The sequence below is a fragment of the Chrysochloris asiatica genome, unplaced genomic scaffold (genome assembly GCF_000296735.1).
Source record: "Chrysochloris asiatica unplaced genomic scaffold, ChrAsi1.0 scaffold00035, whole genome shotgun sequence".
NCBI classification, from domain to species: Eukaryota; Metazoa; Chordata; class Mammalia; order Afrosoricida; family Chrysochloridae; genus Chrysochloris; species Chrysochloris asiatica.
In genome coordinates this window covers 3,296,615-3,303,581 of record NW_006408553.1, presented here as the reverse complement: position 1 = coordinate 3,303,581, position 6,967 = coordinate 3,296,615, and positions in this window count along the sequence as shown.

The following is a 6,967-nucleotide window of genomic DNA, read 5'->3' as shown; positions in this document are numbered from 1 at the left end:
TTTTTTAAGGAAACATTTACCTTCATTTTAATATCAGTCCAAATTTTGTTTGCAGATGTTCAAACACTTCTGTTTATGCTTCCAGAGAACATTCTGACAACCATGAATTGTTTCGGTAACCATCTCATACACAAAATTTTCAAAACCCAAATCTGTAATGTTAGATTTCATAGGCTGATTTGCAAATGATTAGCCACATAATCCACAGTCACTTGCCTATTCGTCAGAATCATTTCACCTACATAGTCAATGTTGTCATCAGCCATGGATGTGGACTGGCATTTCAATACAACTGCAGTGTGAATAATTTTTGATTTGCCCTCATATATTCTTGTTACTATTATAAATGGTCTTTAATTAGAAAATGTTTCTTACTCTGTTGCTGGTGTATGGAAAATCCAGTTTTGTGGTATTACTGTTGTTAAGTGCTGTCGAGTCATTTCTGACTCATAGTTACCCTGCATAGGATTTCCAAGGAGCAGCTAGTGGGTTTGAACCATTGACTTTGTGGTTAACAGCCCAGTGCTTATCCTACAATGCCACACCAGGATTCCTTTGGGGTATTTTCACCATATATTCATCTTAGTAAATGCGCGTATAGGTGCAAATAAATTGTGTATTTTGCTGGGGGGGGGGCGGGTAGGGAATTATCATTACATAACTGTATCACCTACAAATAATGACATTATTTTCATTCTTTCCAATTATTCCTTTTTAAGCTTCTTTTTACACTGATTCAACCTTCAGAACAAGTTAAAAAGAAGTAGTAGAAGCAGACCTTCTTGTCTTAGTTGTAATTCTAAAGGGGATTTTTAAAGTAAGCTGCAAAAATTCCCCTTTTGAGATTTAGAAGCTTTCTAGTCTTAATTTTCTAAGATTATTTGTCACAGCTGTCTATGAAATTCAACAAATTAATTTTTATGCAGCTGTTTAGATGATATTACTCTTTTTGTTTTGTTTTGTTTTAGTTTTAACCTGTTAACATAGAGAAATAAAAAAATTTGTACATATTTCTTATGCAAATATACTTTTGCTTTCCTGGAGTAGAACAAAGCTTGGATGACATATTATTGTTTTTTAGTATGTGAATATATTGCTAGATTTGATTTGCTATTTTGGTTTGCCAACCCAGTATTTTGTTCATATTTTTGCATTGGTAAATGTTTTGTAAGTAAACACAGTTTGGAATTTTTGTTTTGCTTGGTTTGGGGAAAAAGTATCTGTTGGCTTCATAGAATGAGCTGGATATTTCCATTTGTTCTATTATTTGGAAAACCTGTAGAAGACTTTAATGATCTGGTAGTTAAAAGTTTGATAGCCCTCATATGCTAAACCATCTGGGCTTTTATATTTGTCTTGTTTGCCAGAGAAGATTTAAACTAGCAGTTATAATTATATGATTATAGGAATCATCAGGATTTCTTTTATTTGCATCATTTGGGGGCATTTGTAATTTTGGAATTTATCCATTTTATTTATTAAAGTTTTCAAAATTATTGCCATTATTTTTCACATTATTCTTATAATGTCTTTGTAATCTGAGCCAGCCAGTTGTTCTGTTCCCTTTCCAATGTCTACTATTTTGTTTTTGTGGATTCTTTTCTTCTGAGAGCTGAGGGAATGTGGATATGCACCAACAGTGCCTGCTCTAATCACCCGGTCTTCCTAGGACCACCCTTCTGCTTTTCCTTCCACACCAGTGGCTCTTTTTCTCAATCTCCTTTGCTGATTTATCCTCATCACCCCTTCCTCTAACTGTGTCCCAATGCTCATTTCTCAGACCTCTTCTCTTTCCTCATTATACTCAGTTACTGCTCTCATTCAGCCATGGTTTCAAGTAGCACCTACATTTGATGACTCTCAGTATTATTTCTCTAGTCCTGACTTCTCCTATGAAATCTAAACACATGTATTTAATGATCTACTTTTAGCTCCTCTACTTGGAAATTTCAGCTTGGCATGTCTAAATGCAGTACATTTTGTTTTCTTCCTCCAAACTTTGTTCTCTTTCAGTATTTTCCATCTTTATAAATTACATTACTTTGTCCTCACTTGCCCAAGCCATAAACCTAGGGATCATTTTTTCACTTCCATCTTCCTCTAACATCTTACTTACTGTTGTTGTTAAGCACCGTCGAGTTGGTTCTGACTCACAACAACCCTGAATAGGGTTTCCGAGGAATGGCTGGTGGGTTTGAACCACCAACCTTTTGGTTAGCAGTCCAGTGCTTATGAGCACTCAGCAAATCATATTGAGCCTATCTTCAAAAGATGTTCAAAACTTCACTATGTTACTGCTTCCAAACCATGGTCTAAGTCACCATCTTGTTTCATCTCAATGATTTGAATAGCCTTCTTACCTATCTCCTTGGTTCCAATCTTCTCTAAAATCTACAGTAGCCAAAGTATATTAAAGTTATAACATTCATTTATTCAAATTTCCACTGTCTTCCTATAGGGCTTAGAATTAAACCCAAGGTCATCACTGTAAAATATAAGGCCATATATGATCTGACATCCTATCTACTTTCTGATTTCAATTTTTACTAGTATTCCTCTTGCCCATTGCTCCCCTGCCCAGACCTCCTGATTTTCATTGTGTATAAGCATTGTCCCATCACATGGTCTTTGTTCCCTCTGCTTGGAATTTTCTCCTTCTACTTGTTGTTTGCTGTCCAGGGACTGTAGGATGATGCACTAGAACACAAGGTAGGTCTGAATTGCAAAGTTGGCTGTTCAAACTCACCAGCCGCTCCTTAGAAACCTTATACAAGGTTGCTACTAGTCGTAACCAACTCAATTACACTTAATAACAAATAATGTCCTATAAAGTTTACTGGAGTCCTGGTGTTGTTGTTGTTGTTATGTGCCATGGAGTTGGTTCCGACTCATAGAGTCCTGGTGTGGTGCTGTAAAATAAGCATGGGACTGCTAATCACAGGTCAGAAGTTCAAACCTATCAACCACTCTTGGAAACTCTATATAGGGTTGCTATGAATCACATCCTCCATGACACTTAACAACAAGAACACCAACATTGATAGCATGGATCTATTGACTTAAACAAAATGGAGTCAGTTTAGTCATTGTTGTTGTTGTTGTTAACTGCCATCTAATGGGTTCTGACCCATAGCAACCCTGGATAGGGTTTCCGAGGAGCAGCTGGTGAGCTTGAACCACTGATGTTGCAGTTCAAACAGCTTTGCAGTCTGGTGCATTAACCCACAGTGCCACACCAGGACTCCTGCTTAGTCATTGTTGTTGTGAAGTGCCATCGAGTCTGTGATGTTGCGTGTTACTCTTCTTCAGAATTCCGTTTCCAACTCCTCACAAGGACTGCTGTTCTCTGTCTCAGTGGAAAGGTCACCCTTTAAGTTGGGTAAAACTAGTTGGCCTATAAAACAGCTTACAAAGAAGTTGAATACAGGATTCTTGTGGGTGGTCTGTTTATAGTAAGCAGACTGTATAATGGACAAGGTCTTTTAATTAATGCTTTCACTTTCTAAGAGGACATCTAGGCTCCCTGTCTCATGGAGACTTGGGGACATAAAGCAACAGATGTTGGGGTTGGGTGATGATGAAGGCCTCAGTTGGGACCATCAGAGCTGCACAGGTGACTTTTCAGCAAGACTCCTGGTGTGCCACTGTAGGATGAGCACTGGACTGTTAACTAAAAGGTCAGAGGTTCAAACCCACCAGCTGATCCTTGGAAACATATACAGGTCCCTAAGAGTCAGAATTCATATTCATATTCATATGAATAGCAGAGAAACACCATCAGATATAGTGTTGGAAAATGAGCCCCTCAGGTTGAAATGCACTCAAAATATGACTGGGGAAGAGCTGCCTCCTCAAACTGTGATGATATGAATGGAGTAAAGCCTATGGAAGAAAAGCCTGTGGGACCTTGGAAACCCTATACAGGGTCGTTATGGGTTGCAACCGACTGGAAGATACTTCACAACAACAACCACAGGGAAGACCAGTTAATACGTCTATTATTCAAATTTATGCACCAACCACTAAAGCCAGTGAGGATGAAATAGAAGAATTCTACCAACTTCTTCAATCCAACTAGATGGATTGGCCAAGTGACAGCATTGATGGACTCAAGCATGGTAACAGTAGTCAGGTTGGCCCAGGATTGGGCAGTGTTTCGTTCTGCTGTGTATAAGGTCGCTATGAGTTGCTACCAACTCGATGGCACCTAACAACAACAACAATATGCTTATATGCAGGTATATGACACTTAACATCCATTAAGGCACTGTCTGACCACATATATATATCTATGATCCCACAGTTTATAAGAGAGTTTAGAAAGTCTGATAGTAGAACAGGATGTGGTGAATATAATTGCTCATTGTCTGGTCTGAAGTACCCTGACCCTGGGGTGGTAGGCAGGGAGGGCCTAGTACCCATCTGTGGCTGCCTGTCTCACTACCCTTGGCTGAGTCAGGGATCTCTCAGATGTTTCCAGAGCTGCTAAGCCTTCTGTCACTCAACGAGCTTACCCTGTGTGTGATGCCCAGACTGTAGTGGAAGGAAGAACATGGAAAATAGAAGGAGGGAGCAGAGGGAGATGGAAGAAAGGAGGGGTGGGCAGGACTAGAAGAGTTTAAGTCTGTTTGGTATGGCACAATAGGAAATGCACTAGACCTCAAGGTCAGTTTGAATGTCAAGTTTGGTGGTTCAAACTCACCAGCCACACCTCAGAAACCCTATACATAAGGTTGCTGTAAGTCTGAACCAACTTGATGGTATTTAACAATAAAGTGGAGCAAGGCATCAGGATTGGAGGAAGACTCATTAACAAACTTGCGATATGCAGATTATACAACCTTGCTTGCTGAAAGTGAAGAAGACTTGAAACATTTACTTATGGATTGCATCTCAATGTCAGGAAAAATAAAAATCCTCACCACTGGACCAATAAACAGCATTCTTATCAATGGAGAAAAGAATGAAGCTGTCAAGGACTTCATTCTTTTTGGATCAACTATCAATACTCACGGAAGCAGCAGTCAAGAAATTCAATGACATATGGCATTAGGCAAATCTGCTGCACAAGACCTTTTTAAAGTGTTGAAGAGCAAAGATATCAGCTGGAGAATTAACCTGAGCTAATCTATAATATTTTCAATAACCTCATATGCATGCGAAAGATGGACAGTGAATAAGGAAGACCTAGAAGAAGTGACGCTTTTCAGTTATGGTGTTGGAGGAGAATTTTAAAGTACCATGGGCTGCCAAAAGTACAAACAGGTCTGTGTTGGAAGAAGTGCAGCCAGAGTGCTTCTTGGAGGCCAGGATGGTCAAACGTCATCTCTCTTACTTCAGACATATTGTCAGGAGTGACCAGGTGGTGAAGAAGGATATCATGTTTGGTAAGGTGGAGGGTCACAGAAAAAGAGGAAGACCCCAGTGAGATGGACTGGCAAAGTGGCAGCATCAATGCGCTCAAGCATGGCAACAATTGTAAGGTTGGCCCAGGACCAGGCAGTGTTTCATTCTGTTGTGCATAGGGTCACTATGAGTCAGTACTGACCTGATGGAACTTAACAACAACAACAAAGATAAAACTGCCTCTCCTTTGACTTGCCCCAGGAGATGTAATCTATTTTCAACCACATTCAACCAGGAAGCATACTGCCCCTCCGTAGGCAGTTTAGGAGCAGTCATTGTTGTGTTGTTGTTAAGTGCTGTGCACTTCACTGTGACACACTTTAATGGTCAGAAACAACAGCAAATGAAGTCTAAATTTATGTTAATATTCAAAATGGAGCTAGGGTTCCCATTATAGGCTATAGCCTTCTAGAAACCATGTGCTTCAGAATCTAAGATCTAATATACCCTTACATTTTTATTTTAATGCTGTAGAAAGAACATGAAAGAGAAAGAACCATAGATGTTAGACCCATGTAGAATTTAGTTCTTTCATTTATTAGATCTGTAGCCTTAGACAATTTCCCTCACTTCTCTTACTCTTAATTTCTTTTTCTTTTTAAGATTGTTGTAGTTGTTGTTAAGTTTGTCGAATCAGTTCTGACCCATAGCGACCCTGTATGGGGTTTCTGAGAAGCAGCTGGTGAGCTTGAACTTCTGACCCTGCAGTTCAAACCGACTCTGTAGTCCAGCACGTTAGTAAATAAGTGATGGTATGTTGTCAAAGTACCTAGAACAAGACAGTCAATTTAAGTAATTAGGAAAACAAATCTAGTTAGAATCAACCAAAAGGAATGATATGTCAAGATTTCATTCAATGTTTTAAAACTTTAAGGAAGTACATAATTCAACTGGGCATTATTAGGTCTTAAAATACAGATTTGCTCACAAATCTGTATTTTCCTCAGAAAGATAGCACATGAAAATTATGATAGACACTAAAAGTCTAGAGAAATGAATGGCTCCCTAGGCTAATAGGAACTTTACCTTTCAAGATTCAGTCTCCTACTTTCAACTATGCTGCTGTTAGCTACATGACCTTGTTTTTTTGTACCATCCCCAAGATTTCCTGGAGTTCTACTATTAGAATGGTCATATACAATTGTAAAAGAACCACAGCGAACATGAAGAAGGGACCCAGGAGGTCAGAAATCTTTTCCTAGAACAACAAGTTAAAAAATTAGAGACAGAGAACCAGTAAAACATTTTTAAGTATCAATAATTTAGATTTAATAGTAAGAACAAATATGCTTCAAGCAGCCCCTTTAGAGAGATCAGCAAAGAAAAGTTCTATGAGCCTCTTTAGAAGGATTTTTCAAGTAACTCTGAGTGTTCATCCAGAAGGCCTTACTGGTTTTAGGGTTTAACACTCCAGGCTGTTGTTTATAGCAACACTGGTTATAGTCTGTATGGCTAATCTCTCATTTATTACTCTCCATTCTTTTGCTATTAAAAAAAAAAAATGGCCAATCTTGTTCTCATGTTTGGGGAATTTATTCTATAGATGTTGTTAGTAGAAGAG